Raw genomic sequence first — 23,249 nt, forward strand, 5'->3', positions numbered from 1 at the left:
AATAAGCACTGTCTTAAACACTAAATAAGAAACCAATGTATCTATCCTTAATTTGTTCCTCACCTCAGACAGAACTGTCTCAACATGTTTAAACACATCAAGATGAGTATTTGTATTTAAATGTTTTCCCTAGCAAATGTACCTTTCTCACTATTTGTGGCTGGTGAGTTGTGGAGGGAGGACAGGAGCCCAGGCAGTCTAGTTCAAGTCTGTTCTTTGAGCCACCCTATTTGCCTCTCTCTATCAAGACCACAGGGCTTGTGGAGAGGAGTGTGGCACACTCAGGCTTGTTCTGACGAGGAAGGTGACCAACAGCAAGACTGCACAGCGCCACGGGGAGATGCTGGTGGGATAGAGGTCGGTGGGGGCTAATGCACAGACAGGTAAGCGATGACAGGCAGCAGACTGGCTGGAGGGGAAGCCACATTTCAACGAGATTTTGAAGAACTAAAAGAAGTGGATGACTAATTGTATACGAGGGAGAAGAAAGACTAAAGAATATCTGATATTTCCAATGTAGTAGATGATGACACTCTTTTTTTTTTTTTTTTTTTTTTTTTTTTTTTTTTTTTTGAGATAGAGTTTCGCTCCTGTTGCCCAGGCTGGAGTGCAATGTGCGATCTCAGCTCACTGCAACCTCTGCCTCCCGGGTTCAAGCAATTCTCCTGCCTCAGCCTCCTGAATAGCTGGGATTACAGGTGCCCGCCACCACGTCTGGCTAATTTTTTGTATTTTTAGTAGAGATGAGGTTTCACCATGATGGCCAGGCTGGTCTCAACTCTTGACCTCAAGTAATCCACCCACCTCGGCCTCCCAAAGTGCTAGGATTACAGGTGTGAGCCACTGCACCCGGCCAATGACACTGTTCTAACAAAAATAAAAGGCAGGCAGGAGTAGCAGGAGCAAGTTTGGTGGGGAAGCGGGGGAGACAGAAGAACAATGTGGAGTATTTAACATGATGAGACAACAAGTAATTGTCCAACAGACAACATTAAGTATTATTAACCCATTTCCACTTGGTCCTACTTCTTTCAAAGTAGATCTTTAAAAAGGGAACTCAGCATACAAAGAGTTCTAAGTAAAGGCTGAGCAAATGAATAAAAAAATGTAACTTTAGATCTTAGTAGTCTAAGGAATCATTAAATTACATACAAGTCTCTTAACAAAACCATTACATGGCCGGGCACGGTGGCTCACAGCTGTAATCTCAGCACTTTGGGAGGCCAAGGCGGATGGATCACCTGAGGTCAGGAGTTCAAGACCAGCCTGGCCAATATGGCAAAACCCCGTCTCTACTAAAAATACAAAAAAAATTAGCTGGGCGTGGTGGCAGGCACCTGCAATCCTAGCTACTTGGGAGGCTGAGGCAGGAGAATCGCTTGGACCTGGGAGGTGGAGGTTGCAGTGAGCTGAGATGCGCCATTGCACTCCAGCCTGGGCGACAGAGCGAGACTCCATCTCAAACAAACAAAAAACCTGTTGCACAAGTGAGAATACGGGAGGCTCCATGGGACCGGGGAAGGCTTCGGAGAAGAGCAAACCTGGGTTTGAGGACCATCTCCCCCATTTCCTAGGAAGTAGCCTAGATCCTATCTATTTAAGGTGGAGGAGCTTGTTAGAAATGAACACACTGGACACCAGTTTCAGACTAACTGAATAAAAATCTGAATTTTAACAAGAGTCTCCAGTGACTGAGAAGCACCAGCCTAAGGCAAGTGAAATGATCTCTAAGCCTTGCCTCCCCCCACCATTTACAAAAGTGGGGATAAGCATATTCACCCTATGGGGAAACTGCGGATTAACAGGTGCCAAATATCTACCAAGCCTCTATCAAGAGGTGTTAGTGTCTTATATATGTTACATCGTTTAATCCTCTCAACAACCCTATCATGCAAGTATTGCTTCCATTATAAAAAATGAATACACTGTCGGGCTGCAACCCTGTCCAAGGTCGGACTGCTATTGAGTCGTAGAGCTGCTACTCACTGTGGCTCCCTGCTCTGCATTTGGCTTCCCATTAACCTCAATAATGCATATGCAACCTAGTGCAGCCAAGGGCACAGAATGTGTGAGAGCAGGCGAGGAAAGAAGCCTCGCACCTACAGAGAATCTAAACACTAGTTTAAAGCACCATCCACAAAGTTCAAAAACTGTACTCATACAAGCTTAAATGACTCAGCTGTGCTTATCCTTGAACTGATTTTCAGATAAGGATGTGGTATTAAATGAATAGTATGTATTTCAACAGTTGTGCTAAAATAGATCAACCAGCAGAATGCAACGACGGTTAATAAGACTATGTGAAAATTCTCAATAAGACACAGAAAACTCTCAATATAGCTTTATTCCAGGCTCCTGAGGGATAGGAATTCAGGCAAGAAAAGGAACATCCTAAGAGTGTCTGTAATTGTAGGATATATTTCACATAAAGACTGAAATTCTTGGCCAGGCATAGTGGCTCATGCCTGTAATCCCAACACTTTAGGAGAGACCTAGGTGGGGGAACCACTTGAGGCCAGGAGTTTGAGACCAGCCTGGGCAACACAGCAAGACGCCATATCTACAAAAATTTTAAAACTATGGCTGGGTGTGGTGGCTCACGTCTCTAATCCCAGCACTTTGGGAAGCCAAGGCAAGAGGATTGCTTGAGCCCAGGAGTTTGAGACTACCCTACGCAACAAAGCAAGACCCCATCTCTATTATTTAAAAAACAAAACAAAACTAGCTGAGCAGTGTTACACACCTGTTATCCATGCTACTGAGGAGGCTGAAATGGGAGGATCCCTTGAGCCCAGGAGTTCAAGCTACAGGTAGCTATGCTGGCATCTGTACTCCAGCCTCGGCAACAGAGTGACACCCTGTCTCTTAAAAAAAGTAAGTTCTAGGTTATCCTTCAATCATTATTTTTTGAGTATTAACATTCCAGAAAAGAATGTGGAAAATTAACATTTAGAATCCCAAGTTGTAACAGTGCTAGTTCCAAACAAATCTAAAGTATGTGAATCACTCACTCTATCGACAGCTGTCTAATTTCACTCATTCAAGCCCACAATATGCCTGACGTGGTCTCAGTCTGCCACATTCTTCCTCTCTTACCTTTCTAGACACACTGGTCTTCTTTCATTTCCTCAAACACAATAAGCTCTCTTCCTCCCCAGGGCCTTTGCAATGGCTGTTTCTTCTGCCCAGCCCTGATTTCCCTGTTTTGACAGACAGCTTGCTGATTCTTATCCTTTATGGTGTGTCTTTTTTTTTTTTTTAATAGAGATGGGGATCTCGCTATGTTGGCCAGGCTGGTCTCAAACTCCTGGCCTTAAGCGATCCTCTTGCCTTGGCCTTCCAAAGTGCTGGGATTAACAGCGTGAGCCACTGCACCAGGCCTTTATGTTGTGTCTAAATGGCACTTCCTTAGAGACCTTTCCGATCACCTGAAGTACATGCCCAGCAGACCATCCCAATTATTCTCTACCTCATTCTATTGTCTATTTCCTTGTAGGTTTTATCATGAGTACTATTTTGTCTTTTTACATCCTCCCTCACCTCGAACGAAATTCGACTTCCAAGAGGGCAAGAACCTTATTTGCCTTTATTCCTGACATTTAGCCGAGTGCCTAGCCTCGGCTACGTGTCAGTGGATGCTCAACAGAAACTGGTTAAATGAATAATGTGAGTAGGTGCCAGGCACTACGCTAGACAGTAGGATCTGGAAATAAGAGAGCATCTGCCCTCTGAAAGCTCCAAGTTTAGTGGGGAAATGAACAATCAATAAATTACCAAAGAGGCGCCGGGCGCGGTGGCTCACGCTTGTAATCCCAGCACTTTGGGAGGCCGAGGCGGGCGGATCACGAGGTCAGGAGATCGAGACCACGGTGAAACCCCGTCTCTACTAAAAATACAAAAAAATTAGCCGGGTGTGGTGGCGGGCGCCTGTAGTCCCAGCTGCTCGGAGAGGCTGAGGCAGGAGAATGGCGTGAACCCGGGAGGCGGAGCTTGCAGTGAGCCGAGATTGAGCCACTGCACTCCAGCCTGGGCGACAGAGCGAGACTCCATCTCAAAAAAAAAAAAAAAAAAAAAAAAAAAAAATTACCAAAGAGGCAGATAAGAGTGACATGAGGGTTACTCAGCAGTGCTGAGGAGGCACACTGAAGGTGTTCCTGTCCTAATCCAGGAGGTGGGGAAGCCAAAGGTGTTTTCAAGAGGTGGTGATGCTGGCTAAATGCAATGGCAGATTAGCATTTTGCTCTTATATGGCAGCTACAGTGAAGTTTTTTTCCAAGGACATGAAGTAAGATGGCCCCTCAGAGTTCAACTCGAGATCAACACACAATGACTGAGGGGAGTACGAGCCATTTGAAACAGAAAATCTGGTTTCTCACATGGCAAGATTCAAGTACAGCCAGAATCAATGTATTCAGACATGCAAAGGATCAAGGTATCTCATAAAAAGGTCACCCCTGCAAGCACAGAAGAAGAATGAAAAAGAAAGACTGGCAGGGGCCACTGAAGCAACTGGATAGGGGAGAAAAAGGAGTCTTTGTTCATAGACATGAGGTTTCTGGTCACAACAGATCTACGATGAGATGGTGGCATCATCAGATTGTGTCAGACCATTATACATTTGATTCATCTCATTGCTTTTGTTCTAACTCCTTCTCAAATAACCTTCTTTCCAGTGATAGAATGGGATCCCAGCTATGTTTACCTATAGGGAGCCGACACACTGGTACACAATTAAAATTATATGCTGGTTTTCCAGTTGTACCTTTCAGACTTATGAGCTTGGTTCATCTGATGCCATGGAAGTAGATCTGCTCTTAGTTCACAAATTAGATGCTTGGAAGGCAGGGGAGTCCCCTTCCCAACAAGGGATAAGGTTGGCCAGAACTCAAAATAGAGGAGGAAAAGGATTTTTGTAAGAAATGTTTGAGGTGCTACGCGGGAGGCTGAGGCAGGAGAACGGCGTGAACCCTGGGGGGCGGAGCTTGCAGTGAGCCAAGATCGCGCCACTGCACTCCAGCCTGGGTGACAGCGAGACTCTGTTTCAAAAAAAAAAAAAAGAAAAAAGAAAAAGAAATGTTTGAGGTGAACCTCACAGACACAGAAAGAGAAGGAAGAGGGACAAGCCAAGGATGATTCCAAGGTTTCTGGCTTGAGTTATCTCAAGTTGAGTTATCTTGGTATTGCTGATGGTAATACCATTCAGCAATCGAGAAATAAGAGAGAGCCTAAGACTTGCAGAGAGGCCAGGCACAGTGGCTCACACCTGTAGTCCCAGCTACTCAGAAGGCCAAAGCAGAAGGATGGTTTGAGCCCAGGAGTTAGAGGTTACAATGAGCTATGATAGTGCCACTGTACGCCAGCCTGGGCCACTGAGCGAGACACTGTCTCCAAAAAAAAAAAAAAAAAAAAAGACTTATAGAGACGTTCCATTTAGGACATGTTGAATCTGGGGTCTCTGAAAAGCAGCAAAGAGAAGATGTCCAGTAGGCATTTGGCCATCCAAGACCAGAGCTCAAGAAATATGGAATTTTTATTCTAAAAACACATTCAGGCAATAATAGATGAAATCACTCAAGAATAGGGTACTAACTACCAACAGATAAGGATGAACTGTGAAACCCCGAGTAAAGCCAATTTTTTTTTCTTTTTTTTTTTGAGACAGAGTCTTGCTCTATCGCCCAGGCTGGAATGCAATTGGCGCCACCTCGGCTCACTGCAACCTCCACCTCCCGGTTCAAGCGATTCTTGTGCCTCAGACTCCTGAGTAGCTGGGATTACAGGTGTGTGCCACCACATGCGGCTAATTTTTGTATTTTTAGTAGAGACAGGGTTTCACCATGTTGGCCAGGCTCGTCTCGAACTCCTGGCCTCATGTGATCCACCCGCATCAGCCTCCCAAAGTGCTGGGATTACAGTTGAGTCACGTGCCCAGCCCTGAGTAAAGTCAGTATTTAAGAGAAAAGGAACCTACAAGGTATCCTGAGAAACAGGCATCTAGAATTATTTTAAGTATTTGTTAGGTTATCATTTAATGTTTGCTTTCAACAAGTATGCAATGTCTTACAGAGAAAACTCAAGTTTTAAAGAGAAAAAAATTTGCTTAAAGTTACTGAAAAAGAAAAAGTTATTTCAGAATACCATAATATGGCTTCCTGGGACAGGAAGGAAACCAATGAGATACACCCTCCTGACCTCTTACCAGTACTTCAAAAAGTGCAATAAAGCTGGTTAAGAGAAACAAAGAAGTTTCTCTGGAGACCTACTTTAAACACTTAATCCTTGCCAAAAGTCCAAAGTCCATGAAGCTAACTACCTTTGGATGAATTTTCAAGGCAGAGATAAAATCTCCAATGTGCATTTTAATGACTAATACTAGTTTTGAGAGACATTACTACACATCTATGCTCTGGGACAGACCAAACCTTCAGTCTCTACGTCAATGGTACAGCAGAGTACCATTCTCCCCAGTAGTGTTACTGAATTTGCAACTCACTGAGTTGGAAGAGCTGCTTAAAGGTTTATCATCATCAAAAGCCATTTATTAGGGGGTTTTCTTGTTTGTTTTTTTTTTTTTTTTGAGCAAAGTGCTAAAAACTCCGTTGTATGTTTCCTACCCCATCATAGTTCACAACTTTGTTGGGTAAGATCAAATGACTCCAAAAACACCTCTGGAATTTCAATACAAGTTGCAATAGTTAAGTGCCAAAACAAGTGGTATGACAGCTGTCGGGATGCAGAAGTAATCAGTAAAGCCTGGATCATATAAGAAAATGGGGCTTGAGCCAGACTTTAAGGAAAGGCCAAGCAGTCAAGAAGGAATATGACGTCCAAGGAGTATCGTAGGCAGGGTACAGCTGACAGCAAAGGCACAGATGCAGCAACTGTGCCTAGAACCAGTTGATCAGTTTTATTGGAATAAGAGGTTCATGTAGCCAGGCTGTGGTAGATAAAAGCAGATAAGTAGACAAAAAGCAAGACGGTAGAGAGCCAGACCACAGAATTTTGTACTTTATCCTATGAACAGTACATAGCCAGTGAAGGTTTTATGACGAGGTAGACGACAGATGCAAAGCACGATTTTAGGAAAATTAATCTGGCAACTGTGTACAGAAAGGGTAATGGAATATCATGATTGTGGCGAGGTATACATGTGTCAAAACTCATCAAATGTATACACTTAAAATTGCTGAATTTTACTGCACATAAATTATACCTCAGGAAGACCAATTTTTTAAAAACAAAGGACAAAGGTAAAGACAAGAATAAGCAGATTACTAAAATACAGGCTGGAAAAAAAATCAGGCTGTAAAATCCTGAACATTTGATAGCTGAGATTAATTCACGCCAGCTGAACATACACATTTTTTCCCAACTTCAGCAACACAATACTAGTAGCCTGAAACCAGCCATGATAGAGTATTTATACCTCAGAAATCAGCAAACATTACAAATCAGGGCTTTATCCCCCTCCCCAGGGTGGCTGTTCAATATTCACCAGCACACCACCACTGTGTAATTTCTATAGGAGGTTTGGCTTGGGTATGGTGCTAAATGAAGAGTTCCTCGACATTTCTTCTAACTCAAAATAATGACATAATTCCGAAGCACCATATCTTTATCTTACCAGCAGTAGATGGTTATCAAAAAAGTGTTAAGATTTAAGAGTCTAACGTTTTACTAGTTTCAAGAATTAAAGCATGCCCATGAATAAGAAACCTTTGTGCCTCCCAATCAAGGTTTCTAGCTATTATGTGGTTTGGGACTAACACCAATTGATGATGACAATGCACAAAAAATTCCACCATTCATTCCATTATACTAAAGGCTAATTGCATGGGCCTATTATTGGAATATGCTTTCCTAGTTCAACTAGCTGCATTTCAATAGAGTAAAGAGGGTTTTCTGGAGAAACCCTACTGTGAAAAGATGAACTTTGTCTTAACAACTTTAGTTTCAAAGACTATTCATTTATAGATGCCTATTTCACGTCTCTGAAGCAAAATGGTTCATTTGTTATGTAGATTACTAAGCAGTCAGTCACTTAAGAATAAAAAGGTTTCTTCTTTAGAGGCTCCAGCTAACTGTCTGCATAGGTTCAATCTAAAAACCAGCAAAGCATACTGCCAAATATGATAGCAAATAATTGTTTAAACACAAATGAGCACCACCTTCAAATTTTCCAACCCACTTTCCAAGGGCCAATCTATGGTTATCCCCAAGAAAGACTGCCTGCTCCTGGGTTTCTTACCAGTAAAGGGAAGAAATACGGGGGTCACAAGAGGGGAATAAGGCAGGAGGTATAGAATGATGTTCTCTACAGCAGAGCTGACTCCATGGGTCCTTAACTAACAGCCTTAAGTTTTGTTTCAAAAGTTCTTAAGTCCATTGCTTAGAACTCAGAATGTAACTTCCTAGATATAAAAGCCAATTTAACTCACTTTTATCTGAAGTACACTATTTAACTCTGGAATATTAGCCATCATCTATACCAATGCTTTTACTAAAAAAATGTAAGTGCATTCAGAGTTTTAATTGAGACACTAAAACCATCATTTGAACCTCATTGCAACTGGAGCCCCTCTCTCTCAGAGAAGGAATACAAAACACAGGAGAAAGATCATAAAGAACTATGTAATATAATGAGCAGGGAGAAAATGTCAGGTGGGAAAAATGACTGGAAATGGGAAGAAGAAACATGTACAAGAATCACCAGGAGAGTGACATTACCCGCCCCACTGATACCTAGAGAGGGGCAGGCAGGGGGCAGGTATTCATGAGACATGCACACTTTGATGAAGCACCCCGTGAATTTCTGACCTACACCTCAAAGAACCACTGCTCCAAGGAGTGAGCTGCAAGGCCATGAAAAACATACAAGGGGACAGTTCAGAGCCCTAGGTCCGCTCACCGAGCATTCTTTCTACCAGACTCCAGTCCAAGGGTCTTTTCCTTTTGCTTCTAATTGCCCTGGAAGAGTAGAAATAAGAATCCTTCAAAAAGAGAAAAATGGGCCGGGAGTGGTGGCTCACGCCTGTAATCTTAGCACTTTGGGAGGCTGAGGTGGGAGGATCACTTGACCCTAGGAGTTCAAGACCTGCCTAGGCAACATAATGAGACCCTGTCTGTATTAAAAAAATATATAAATATACATGTGGCCCCACCTCTTTAGTAATAAATATTTACCATTTTCCACTCATTCTTCACAATGCTTAAGTCCAGATGCAATACAAACAGTTCTAGGATCTAGGGACAAAGAGTTAAGACACAGAATCTGTCTTCTAAGGAGCAGCTTGAAAGAGGTGGGAGTTGGAGCCACAGCAAACAGCTGATTATATAAAGTGGTCTGAGGGGAAAACAAAGGGTTCGATTAAAGCATACAGAAGACAGGAAAAGGGTCGAAGACAAATACAGAGGGGGGGTGGTTCAAGGAAGGCTTTGAGGAAGATGCAAGGCTTGAGGTGAATATTGAAGAATAAACAAAAGTTGCCAGGCACAGTGGCTCGCCTATAATCCCAGCACTTTGGGAGGCTGAGGCAGGCAGATCACCTGAGGTCGGGAGTTCGAGACCAGCCTGGCCAACATGGCGAAACCCCATCTCTACTAAAAACACAAAAATTAGCCGGGTGTGGTGGCAGGCACCTGTAATCCCAGCTACCCAAGAGGCTGAGGCAGGAGAGTCACTTGAATCCGGGAGGTGAAGGTTACAGTGAACCGAGATTGCACCACTGCACTCCAGCCTGGACGACAGAGCAAGACTCTATCTCAAAAACAAAAACAAAAAAGTTAGCCAAAAGAGAAAGGGACTCTTTAGAAGAGTTAGGAAGTGTCCCTTGAGAAGGCTAGGGGAGGGGAGAGGCATACAGCACAGCATTGTATCTTAGACCGATGGTAGGAAGGCATTACTTCTCTATCAAACTGACTTTTAAACCAAGACTCCATCAAACCGATTTTTATACCAAGGTTAGGCTTTAAACTATGGGCGCTAAAGAGCAACTAAGGAGTTTTAGGCAAGAAGTAGCATAATTCAGATGTACTAAAAACAGGATCATGCCTGTAATCCCAGCACTTTGGGAGGCCGAGAAAGGCTGATTTTCTGAGGTCTGGAGTTCAAGACCAGCCTGGACAACATGGTGAAACCCTGTCTCTATTAAAAATACAAAAATTAGCCAGGTGTGGTGGTGGGCACCTATAATCCCAGCTACTCAGAAGGCTGAGGCAGGAGAATCACTTGAACCCGGGAGACGGAGGTTGCAGTGAGCAGAGATCGCACCACCGTACTTGAGCCTGGGTGACAAAGTAAGATTCCATCTCAAAAAAAACAAAAACAAAAACAAGATCACTCTGGCAGCCAAGATGAAAGGCAGACTGGAAAGAGACAAGACTAGATACAGGGAGCCCTGAAGTTGTGAGATTATCTCCAACAGTCCAGGTAAGGTCCCGAGGCCCTGAATCAAATAGTGGTGGTCGCGATGGAGGGCAGGGTTGGGGGAGAGAATAAAGAGGCAGAACAGGTCAAGCATGGTGACTCACGCCTGTAATCCCAGCATTTTGGGAGGCCAAGCCATGCAAATCACAGGTTCAGGAAAATGAGACCATCCTGGCTAACATGGTGAAATCCTGTCTTTACTAAAAATACACAAAAAAAGTTAGCCAGGCATGGTGGCACACACCTGTAGTCCCAGCTACTCAGGAGGCTGAAGCAGGAGAATTGCTTGAACCTGGGAGGTGGAGGTTCCAGTGAGCTGAGATTGCACCGCTGCACCACTCCAGCCTGGGTGACAGAGTGAGACTCCATCTCAATTAAAAAAAAAAAAAAAACAACAAAAAAAAACGAGGACAGAACAAACAGGATGAGGGAGGTTGTTAAGACACACAGGTTTCCCACTTCGGCAATAGATAAGTAAACAAAAAAACAGATTGCAGTGAGAGTTTGGAAGAAATAGTACTGAAATCGGTATTGGACATGCAAAGTTTTACGGGCCTGTTGGGATCGTCTTGGAGAGATATTTGGAAGGCAGGCACCTACACTAATCTAGAGTTTAGGAAACAACAACTCAACCAAAAATGCACATATATGATTTTTTAAAATTATTTTTTAGAGACAGGGTCTCACTCTGTTGCCCAGGCTGGAAGGCAGTGGCATCATCATAGCTCACTGTAACCTTGAACTCCTGGGTTCAAGTGATCCTCCTGCCTCAGCCTCCCGAGTAGCTGTGGGACTACAGGTGTGTGCCACCATGCCTGGCTAATTCTTAAATTTTTCTTTGTAGGGACGACGTCTTGATATGTTGCCCAGGCTAATCTCAAACTCCTGGCCTCAAGCAATCCTTCTGCCTTGGCTTCCCAAAGTGCTGGGATTACAGACGTGAGCCACCATACCGGGTCCATGAATCATTTTATAGCAAAGGATGTGTTATGTGAAAAGATGACTGAGAATGAAGCCTATGGGAAAAACAACCTTTAATACATGTACACACAGAGATGCAGGACCAAGGTAGGCCTTTATTATGAGATAGAATTTAAAATGTTCCTTCAGTTTAGGGGTCCACAAACTAGGGCCCACCACCTGTTTTTGTAAATAAAGTTTAAGTGGAGCACGCCATGCCTATTCATTTATGTATTATTGATGGCTGCTTCTGTGCTGCAACAGCAGAGTTGAATAGTTGCAAAAAAGACCATACAGCTCACAAAACCTAAAATATTTACTACAGGCTGAGTATTCTTTATCTGAAATGCATGGGACCAGAAATGTTTTGGATTTATTTGCATATACATAATGACATATCTTGGCGATGAGACTCAAGTCTAAACATGAAATTCATTTACATTTCTTTCTTTTTTAAAGAGATGGGGTCTCATAATGTTGTCCAGGCTGGTCTCGAACTCCCAGGCTTGGCGATCCTCCCACCTCAGCCTCTCAAAGTGCTGGGATTACATCATGAGCCACCGCACTGGGCTCATTTATGTTTCATACACATCTTATACTCATAGTCTGACGGTAATTTTATACAATATTTTAAGTAATTCTGCACATGAAACAAAGTTTGTGTTAAGTACTTATGTGTGGAATTTTCCACTTGCGTTACGTAGGTGCTCAAAAAGTTTTGAATTTTGGAGCATTTTAGATTTTGGATTTTCAGATGAGGGATGCACAACCTGTTTTTGGCCCTTATAAAACCTGCTCACTCATGCTTTACTCAATAGCCTTTAGGTGAAGCCTATCCCTACTTGCTACCTCAGTTTCTCCATTTGAGAAACGAAATGTACATTATGTTCAAGTTCAACAAGAACTCAAAAGGCTCATTTTTAATAATTATCAAAGCTAATCACTAAAAATTTTCGTCAAATATTTTGTTCAACACAACCAAGTGCATTTCTAATAAAAGTCAAGGTTTTAAAGAATATAAAAATGTACAACATTGGGCCAGGCGCGGTGGTCACGCCTGTAATCCCAGCACTTTCAGAGGCCAAGGCGGGTGGGTCGCCTGAGGTCAGGAGTTTGAGTCCAGCCTGGCCAATATAGTGAGACTTCATCTCTACTAAAAATACAAAAAATTAGCTGGGCATGGTGGCAGGCGCCTGTAATCCCAGCTACTTGGGAGGCTGAGGCAGGAGAATGGCTTGAACCCCGGAGGCAGAGGCTGCAGTGAGCTGAGATCATGCCACTGCACTCCAGCCTGGGCAGCAATAGCGAAACTGTCTCAAAAAAAAAAAAAAAAAAAAAAAGAGTACAGCATAGAATCTGACAATATAGGATTTAAATTACAAGGCAATTTATTGACTTACATGTGCCAACAAAATAAAGGGAATCCCAAATTTTACTTTATATCCAATTCAGAGCATTAACACAACAGTCTACTCCAGAAAGCATTCACCTCGACCTGTTACAAAAGGTCCTGGTCTTTTGTAACAGAAGAGAAGAGCCACACAGCAGAGAAGTTATTGCTATCTCCACCACCACTGCCATCATTTCCTGAACACCCATCATGTCTAGATGCCATTCCAAGCATCTAAGGCCTGTTTCTTTCATTCGAGCCCCTCAATAACTCATGAGGACATCCATCCATTTTATAGATGAGGAAACTTAGCCTCAGAAAGGTTAAGAGCCTTTAACCGGGTGCACTGGCATGCATCTGTAGTCCCAGTTACTCCAGAGGCTGAGGCACAAGGATTGCTTGAGCCCAGGAATTAGAGGCTGCAGTGAGCTATGATTATGCCACTGTACTCCAGCCTGAGCAAGAGCCAGACCCTGTCTCTCAGGGGAAAAAATGGTTAAGAGCCTTGCCTCAAGTCACCTAGTAGGGAGCGGGTGAGAGAACCAAGTCTGACCTCAGAGGCTCTGTACTTAACTATGACCCCATACTTTTGTTACCGACATGGAAGGAGATAACACTTATAAAAGAACAAATGGAATCTGGACACTAGGAAACACATATCTGCTTGTCTTCCCCACTTGGAACTCAGTGCATATCTTAGAATCCAGATTGGTGTCAACAGCTTATGAAGGTAACATGTATTGACTATACCAATGGGCTCTGGCCAGACAGCCTCAGAACCACAACCAGGTGTAACACAGCTGCCAGCAGACAACATATCAAGTTCCCAACAGCCACCTCAAAAATCAATTTTTTTTTTTTTTTTTTTTGAGACAGTCTTGCTCTGTTGTCCAGGCTGGGGTACAGAGGTGCAATTTTGGCTCACTGCAACCTCTGCCTCCCAGGTTCAAGCGATTCTCCTGCCTCAGCCTCCTCAGTAGCTGGGACTACAGGAGTGCCCCACCATGCCTGGCTAACTTTTGTATTTTAGTAGAGATGGGGTTTTGCCATGTTGGCCAGGGTGGTCTCGAACTCCTGACCTCAAGTGATCCACCCACCTCGGCCTCCCAAAGTGCTGGGATAACAGGCGTGAGCCACCATGCCTGACTAAAAATCAACTTTTTAAACAACTCCCCTCCAGAAACAGAGGGCAGCTGACACAAGAAATAAAAAGATCTTTGTAAATCAGATATTACAGTAATGTACTCTAAGAGGTCATATCATACACTCAGTGGCAAGAACATAAGCTTTCACTTCAAACCGACCCAGGTTTGAGTTCTGGTTTCAACACAAGGCTTATGACAGTAAATTACTTATCTTCTCTGAGCCCACTCCCTTGATGAAATAAAGAACCACCCTCTCTGCCAGACAGTCCAGGGAATTATCAGTACCATAATAGAGAATTTAGTGGTTCAGAGTCAAAGCTCCCAAGTTAGACAGACTGAGCTTCTCTCTCAGCTCTGCAACTTACTTGGCATGAGATTGGGGCCTAAGGTTTCATCTTTAAAACAGAAAAAAAAGAAAACAGTACCTACCTCTTGAGTTATTCTGAGGACTGAGGAAGATATTTAAAGTGCTAAAAAGCACAATGCCCGGCCCAGGATGCGCTCAAATGTCAGCTGTTACTACTATGATTAATGTGTCTGGCACACAGTAAGCACTCCAAGAGGCTTTTCATTAGTGTAAGTTATAGACCAAATAACAACTTCCAACTTCAAGACCTGATCTTTAGCGGAAACAACGTCTTTCCCCGAGGCTGTGAAATTAACTTTCATAGCTTTAAAGGAGTGGCAGAAGCACATTTCCTGAGACAAAAACCATGGGCTTGGCTCCCTCTTGTTAAATGGTAGGAAGGTTTCTTCATCTGCTTCTTCACACTTTAAAATAAATACTAAATACAGCCGGGCGTGGTGGCTCACGCCTGTAATCCCAGCACTTTGGGAGGCTGAGGCGGGTGGATCACGAGGTCAGGAGATCGAGACCATCCTGGCTAACACAGTGGAACCCCGTCTCTACTAAAAATACAAAAAATTAGCCGGGCGTGGTGGCGGGCACCTGTAGTCCCAGCTACTCGGGAGGCTGAGGCAGGAGAATGGCGTGAACCTGGAAGGCGGAGCTTGCAGTGAGCCGAGATTGCGCCACTGCACTCTAGCCTGGGTGACAGAGCGAGACTCCGTCTCAAAAAAATAAATAAATACTAAATACTACCACTGGTGCTTTCAGGCAGGCAACACCCTTAACTTCTAAACAGAACGAACTATTTTCCCCACATACGGTTTTCAGAGCACCAGGAGGAAACATTGAAACAGAAAGGCATCTGTTTAGAAGCAGAACTTTTAACTCTTAGTAAAACAGCCTGCCTGTACCTGTGGCCAAAGCAAAAGCAAACGGGCTTAGCTAAGTGGCCCAGACTCTCCTAACCCTGCCTGTCTTTCAAGAGAACTCCTACCATCCCCAGCATGCAGTTCCTTTTGAGCTCCCTTTGTATCTCAAAATCCATAAAAATGTTGAGTACCACAGATCGTTCTTTCAATCATCAGTTCAGAACACGGAAACAGACCAAAGGCAATGCAAAGACAATCTATAATTTAAAAATTCCTTGACTTCTATCAGCCTCGTAAGTCCATCTAGCTAAAATGTACATTTCATATAAAGCTCAATTATTAAAAAGCCAGAAAAAATCCATAAAACCCTCTGAATCTCAGGAAGCTCTCTCAGATGCATTTTACATTTTCAAATGGCTCATATGCCTACACTTGTTAAGTTTTCGTCAAATGACTTCAGCTTTTTTTATATAGGCAGGTAATTATATTCATTCCAGGACTCTAATATCCTAAACACAAAGTTTAACTGGCATTATAACCAGCTTAACAGAGAAATCCTCTTCCATTAAACAGATCCGATTCAAGGGGTATCTAAGAAAAACAGGAAAACAGTTTCCAGATACAGCATTGGCTTTTTTTTTTTTTTTTTTTTTTTTGAGACGGGGTCTCGCTCTGTCGCCCAGGCTGGAGTGCAGTGGCGCAATCTCGGCTCACTGCAAGCTCCGCCTCCCGGGTTCACGCCATTCTCCTGCCTCAGCCTCTCCGAGTAGCTGGGACTACAGGCGCCTGCCACCACGCCCGGCTAATTTTTTTGTATTTTTAGTAGAGACGGGGTTTCACCGTGGTCTCGATCTCCTGACCTCGTGATCCGCCCGCCTCGGCCTCCCAAAGTGCTGGGATTACAAGCGTGAGCCACCGCGCCCGGCACAGCATTGGCTTTTATCCACCACAGAAATCAACACACTCAGCTTCTACAAACTTTAACAAATTTGCTTTACATTTCTAAGCCATTTGAAATAGAATATGCACAAGTGGTTAATGATCTTGTATTTTCTTCCCACTTAAAAAAAAACAAAGAAGCCATTTATCACACTCAAGTTCTAACAATTCAACAACAAAAAAAAAAGCCTACCAAAAATCAAATCCCAAACCACAGCCATCCTCTCCAGCACTTTGCAACAGTCTAGTTCACATATACAAGCCTTACTTTTGTTTGGAAAGCTAGGGGGAAGGAGGAAAGCAGCCTATCTGTTTTAGATTTCATTTCTAGGGAAACAGAAATAGACGCAAAGCCTCAAGGTTACACAGTACACACAGAGAACATCCTGTCCACTAGCCTAAACACACTCTGAGCATGTACACGGCTAATGGCCAAACCACCTGCAAAAGTTCCATTTGTGGCTGGGAGCGGTGGCTCACACCTGTAATCCCAGCACTTTGAGAGGCCAAGAAGGGGGATCACGAGGTCGAGAGATCAAGACCAACCTGGCTAACACAGTGAAACCCCATCTCTACCAAAAATACAAAAAATTGGCCAGGCGTGGTGGTGGGCGCCTGTAGTCCCAGCTACTCCGGAGGCTGAGGCAGGAGAATGGTGTGAACCCAGGAGGCGGAGCTTGCAGTGAGCTGAGATCACACCACTGCACTTCAGCCTGGGCGACACAGCAAGACTCAGTCTCAAAAAAAAAAAAAAAAAAAAAACAAAAACAACAACAACAAGAAACAGCTGGGCATGCTGGCAGGTGCCTGTAGTCCCAGCTACTGGCAGAAGAATTGCTTGAACCTGGGAGGTGGAGGTTGCAGTGAGCCGACATCGTGCCACTGTACTCCGGCCTGGCAACAGAGCGAGACTCCGTCTCAAACAAACAAAAAGTTCCATTTGCTGGGTCTCACACGTTACCTACAAATTCGAGATTATGCTGCTTCTCATTTTGTTTATTTTAGAACAGTCACCTTGTATCCAACTGATTCAGCCCACTTTTACTGCCAAGGTGTTAACATGCATTACATTTGCTGAAGACAGAAAGAAAATGAAATAGTCCCAGCCCCTACCCTGAGGACATACCCTCACATCCCTACTCCTTCTCCATCATAAACTGTGTGTGTGCAGATGTGTGTGTGCCTGCTGGAATCTGGGGTGCAGGGAGGTTGGTGGTAACAGGAGACCATGAGGCTGAGACAATCAACTAGCCAGGGTTTTCTGAGAAGAAAGGGCACAGGCAGGGACACTGGGCAACACATGCTTCTGTCTAGTTCTTTTCATCTCAAGCATGGTTCACGCAGTAAAAGGTCTCCCTGGACTAAATCCTGAACTAATAAAAAGCCTTTATTTTAGAGAGAGCAGGGAAGTATGTACTTGTTAAATATCAGGGAGCTAGGAAACACAGTTAAAACTTTGAACTGGGAGGTGAAAAGGAGGGGTAAAGAAACAACAACTTTGAACTGTAAGGTTTAAAAAAGTTAACCTACCTGCATAGGATTCTCCTAAATTAAAAATAGGATCTATGCAATGCTCAGTGTTGCCCCTGCATCTCAATGAACATACCAACATACCTTTGAATACGCGCCTTAACATCAGCACAAGTGTGAGACTTCTCACCAAAAGCTAGTATCAAGTATGCACACGCGAATAAGTGCTTACTATTCCATGCTATGGTTCACATTTATTCTTTTAAGGCACTGAGAATTTCAAAACACGACTCTATAATTTGCTCTCCAAAAACTGCTTCTATTAGATACTGGCAGGCCTCAAACTTTCATGTCTTAAAGCAAGACAAATGCTCCTATTAAAAAGGGACTGGCAGCCCAGGAACGCCAAAAGCTGCAAGAAGTCCAAAGCAATCTCTCATATCATCACCTTTATATATACATACATGCACATGCAGTTGATTAACAGGAGGCACTCCACCTTTCTAAAGGAAGTTCTTATAACTATATCCATACTTGCTACATACAATGTAGCAAGAGTAAGAGATAAAGACTGAAAGTATCCTCATGAAAGACATTATCCAAAAAATCCAAATTTTTATTTTTATTTTTTTGAGACAGTCTTGCTATGTCACCCAGAATGGAGTGCAGCAGCACAATCAAGACTCACTGCAACCTCTGCCTCCTGGGTTCAAATGATTCTCGTGCTCAACCTCCCAAGTAGCTGGGATTACAGGCAGGTGCCACCACACCCAGCTAATTTTTGTATTTTTATTAATACAGAGACAGGGTTTTGCCATGTTGGCCAGGCTCAAGTGCCCAGCTCCAAAATCCAAATTCTTAAAATTACCAACCTGTACAAAGCTATACCTATTCATATTTGACAATAAAAAACACCTGTGAAGACCATTTGTTGTCCCACTGAAAACTAAGGAGCATGGGCTGGATGCTTGAGGCCAGGAGCTCACAACCAGCCTGGACAATGTAGACCCTTTCTCTATGTATATGTTTAACATGTAAGAAAGAAAAGAAAGAAGGCTGTGCGCTGTGGTTCTTGCCTGTGATCCCAGCACTTTGGGAGGCTGAGGCAGGTAGATCACTTGAGCCCGGGAGTTTGAAATCAGCCTGGGCAACACGGTGAAACCCCATCTCTACAAAAAAATACAAAATTTAGCCAGGTGTGGTAGTATACGCCTATAGTCCCAGCTACTGAGGAGGCTAAGATAGAAGGATCACTTCAGCCCAAGAGGTCAAGGCTGCAGTGAGCTATGATTTTGTCACTGCACTCAAGCTGAGTGACTGAGCAAGACCTTGTCTCAAAAACAAACAAACAAAAAGCACCAAAAAACATGGCACATGGATGAAAGGAAATGTGTCATATGCTAGGAAAGAATAGAAAATGACCAACTAGTTCAAAGGAAATACAATAATTTCTATTATCTACCTGTTTCAAAAAGACTATAGTAAACAGCTAAGCTAATGAGTTTGAAACTTAAATTAAGACAAAAACTTGATTGGCCATCAAGTTTGTTTTAATACCAGAATCCATTCCTAGACTTGTAAAAACAAAACAAAACTCCTGGTAACACCCTACTTGAAACCTTCAATGAGTCTGGGTGCCGGCAGCACACAACTCCACCTGCCTCCATGTCTGCAGGCTCTCCTCTGCTTATCCCTTGGCCTCACCAATCCTGGGACTCTACACAGTCATGAACACTCATTAAGTTTCTTGAATAATGTGGTTTTACAGCTCTATGCCTTTACCTCCCCTCCACCTGGAATGCCCCTCAACTCCACAGCTCTCTGAAAATGCCCACTCATCTTTCAAGACCAAGGTCAAACTTCATCTCTTGGAACAGCCCCATTTCCCTAGGCAGGCTGCACACTGCACTCCGTTGTGTGTCCCTTTGCCACTCACTGGGAGACAAAGTTCATCTCTCTCCTAGAACGCAAGCTCCCTAGAATAGGAAAGCCATGTCTCACCTCTCTTGTTAGCATCTTTACTGCTTTGCGCAGGGTCTGACAGAAAGAATGCACTAAAAATATTTGACTAGAAAACAGACTGAGAAAACATTGGGATACCATTTCACATCCAGATAGGCAAAATGTTAGAAAGCTGGAAAAATGATGGTGTGGATATGAATAAACAGGAACTCTCATATGTTGCTGATGGGAATGTGAGTTTGGTAAAACTACTTTGAAGAGTGATATTTTTCATCTCTCGCCAAGCTGAAAATGAACACCATCAAAAGCAGCAATTCTGCTTCAGGTTACATACATTAGACTATTATTTGTCAAATATTGTCCTGATCAGCTTATTTTTAAATGAAGGGATATTTATTTATATCTCAAGTATGCATCTCTCACATTGTATGGGTAAATATTTTTTCAGGGTAAATATTTTATAAAACTATAATTTCCATTACATGTAAATATTTATGCATATATATATGAACATTATGCAAATACACACACATATGTTGGGTATCAATGTAAAGTACATTTCTTACTGTTTCTAGTGAACAAAAAGGCTTGAAAAACACTATCCCAGAAAAACACATATGTGCTCAAAAAGACACTCATAAATGTTAATTATGAAACTGTATATAACCGTGAAAAACTGGAAATAACCTAAATGTGCATTAACAAAATGGAAAAAATATGGTACACACATATAACTCAATATAAATGAACTGGAAACGAAGTAAAGCTACTAGAATACTTCTAATAATATCAATAAATCTTAAAAGTAATATTGAATCAAAATGTATATTTATATAAACAGGCAAAATACTACATACATACATATATGAGAAAATAAACATGAATGGTAAGATGACAATTCAAGAAGATAGGAAGGGAAGCGGAATCAGAAAGACATCACAGGAAGCTTTAGTGTAACTTCAGGTGTTATTTCCTCAAAAAAAAAAAAAATTCTGAAGACAATGTTAAAATCTGACAACTGGGAAATGGATGCTGTTCATTATTTTATTCCACATATTTGTTGTGGTACTTAAAATATTTTGTCATTGAAAAAATGTAATAAACAAATGACTAGAAGAAGTCAAAAAAAAAAAAAAAAAAAAGCAACCTTTAAAATGTCCTGGTGTTGGCCGGGCACAGTGGCTCACTGTTTAGGAGGTCAAGGTGGGAGGATCACTTGAGGCCAGGAGTTTGAGAACAACCTGGACAACCTATCAAGACTCTCTGCCTCTAAAAAAAAAAAAAAAGTCCTGGTGTTTATAGTTCCAAATCAATACATATTACAGGTGATTTTTTTTTTTTTTAAGCTAACATTGGTGTGCTTATGTGTTAGATACTGTGCTAACCACTACTACACAATTTCACTTATTGGTAACAATGACCCTTTGCAGCAGGCACTATTATTTTCTACTAGACTGTGTCACTGTCTCTGGTCTTTACTCTTGAGGGTCCAATTGTACTCATCATTCTATATTTTCTAAGGGCAGAAAAATGGACTCATTTATTTAGAGACAGGGTCTTACTCTGTCACCTAGGCTGGAGTGCATTGGCGCAATCATAGCTCACTGCAGGACCAACCTGCTGAGCTCAAGCAAACTTTTTAAAATATGCAGCTATAAAAGCAAACTTAAACCCTAATTTAAAAGCTAATTTCACCGGGCATGGTGGCTCACGCCTGTAATCCCAGCACTTTGGGAGGCTGAGGCGGGCGGATCACTTGAGGTCAGGCGTTTCAGACCAGGCTGGCCAACACAGTGAAACCCTGTCTCTACTAAAAATACAAAAAATTAGCCAGGCATGGTGGCACACGTCTGTAGTCCCAGCTACTTGGGAGGCTGAGGCAGGAGAATCGCTTGAACCTGGGAGGCAGAGGTTGTAGTGAGCTGAGATCACACCACTGCACTCTAGCCTGGGCAACAAGAGACTCTGTCTCAAAAAAAAAAAAAAAAAAAAAAAAAGCTGACTTCATAAATTATTAGAATGAATGAGAACATTTTTCTCACTAACATTGCATGGGTTTCAAAGCAATCTTTTTGGTGCTAACTTTGTCTAATTAATGTTGTTTAAAATGTAAAAATATAGGCTTTCTTTCTTTGAAAGTGGCTAGACGAAACATCTCACCATTTCATTATTTCCTCTATGGATATTACATGATATAACTGAAGTTACTATTAATATCCTCTGGTGTGATAATGGTACTGTGTTTATGTAAGAAAAGTCCTAGGCCAGGCACGGTGGCTCACGCTTGTAATCCCAGCACTTTGGGAGGCTGAGGCGGGCGGATCATGAGGTCAGGAGATCGAGACCACGGTGAAACCCCGTCTCTACTAAAAATACAAAAAAATTAGCCGGGCGTGGTGGCGGGCGCCTGTAGTCCCAGCTACTCAGAGAGGCTGAGGCAGGAGAATGGCGTGAACCCAGGAGGCGGAGCTTGCAGTGAGCCGAGATCGTGCCACTGCACTCCAGCCTGGGCGACAGAGCGAGACTCTGTCTCAAAAAAAAAAAAAAAAGAGAAAAGAAAAAAAAAAAGAAAAGTCCTTATTTTTAATTTTTTTTTTTTTTTTTGAGACAGTCTCACTTTGTCACCCAGGCTGGAGTGCAGTGGCACAATCTCGGCTCACTGCAGCCTCTGCCTCCTGGGTTGGAGCAAGTCTCCTGAGAGTAGCTGGGATTACAGGCGCCCGCCACCACGCCCAGCTAATTTTTTATATTTTTAGTAGAGACAGGGTTCCACCGTGTTAGCCAGGATGTTCTCAATCTCCTGACCTTGTGATCCACCCGCCTCGGCCTCCCAAAGTGCTGAAAGAAAAATTTCCAGTCCGTATCTGTTAAACAAGAAACTTAATATTACCATTATTATGCAATTCAATCTGAATTACCCTTATCAACTAACTTTCAAAATAAAATAAAGTTTTACCTGCTTTTTGTAAGTTTGGTTTTATTCACAAATATGTGGCAGCTAAAATAAAGATCTACAGTCATATCCATGTTAAAGGCCTACTACTATATTTTAACCAATAAATATTACTACCAACCCAGAATTTGTTCTGTAATATCATTAATCATAATTTGAAGCAGCCCTCTCTTGCTACTGGACGAGCTTAGACACTTTTTACATGACTAGAAGTTATATAGTAATTTAGAAAATCATAAAACTGATTACCAATTTCCTCAATAACATTTCCAAGTAATAAGCCAAATTTAGGTTAAAGAATCTATAACACCTTGGCCGGATGTGGTGGCTCACACCTGTAATCTCAGGTAGGAGAGGTTCTAAAACATGGAAGCTTTCTGAAACCTATTGTTCATAATGCCAGGGATCAGGAACAGTGATGGAGAAATTTACTGGGTTGAAATTACAAAATTATTTGAAATAATTCTCACAAGGGCCTGTCCCATCCACTAAACCATACTGTCTCTCTAGATGTATTCCACACGAAAAACAAAACTGAAACAAGACACGAGGGAACTATAAGTTTCCATCAAGTGAACAAATTATCTATCACTCCACAGGATAGAATTAGAAGACATTCTTAACTAGCTCCCCATATTGGACAAGGGCCATTAACATCTTGACTCAATTCTACCATCTGTAACAACAGCAAAAACTGATTCATTCACAGAGTAGGCCAAAGTCTGACCTAAGCAGGGCAAACAAAGCATTTGAATTATTAGGTAAGCAGATTATGAACACTGGATA

General features: G+C 42.5%; 1 protein-coding gene across 5 annotated transcripts in view; it reads right to left on the bottom strand.

Annotated features, from left to right (window-relative positions):
* UBE2H (ubiquitin conjugating enzyme E2 H) overlaps positions 1 to 23,249 on the bottom strand; it is a 124,485-nt gene that overhangs the window by 72,541 nt on the left and 28,695 nt on the right. The window contains exon 3 of one of the 5 annotated variants that reach the window (XM_063641637.1): positions 2,744 to 2,864. The exons of the other annotated variants lie outside the window; for them this stretch is intronic. The gene's annotated coding sequence lies outside the window, so the exon portion shown is untranslated. The remainder of the gene's footprint in view (positions 1 to 2,743; positions 2,865 to 23,249) is intronic. 5 annotated transcript variants of the gene reach the window in all.

Source organism: Symphalangus syndactylus, chromosome 6, assembly GCF_028878055.3.
Source record: "Symphalangus syndactylus isolate Jambi chromosome 6, NHGRI_mSymSyn1-v2.1_pri, whole genome shotgun sequence".
NCBI lineage: Eukaryota > Metazoa > Chordata > Mammalia > Primates > Hylobatidae > Symphalangus > Symphalangus syndactylus.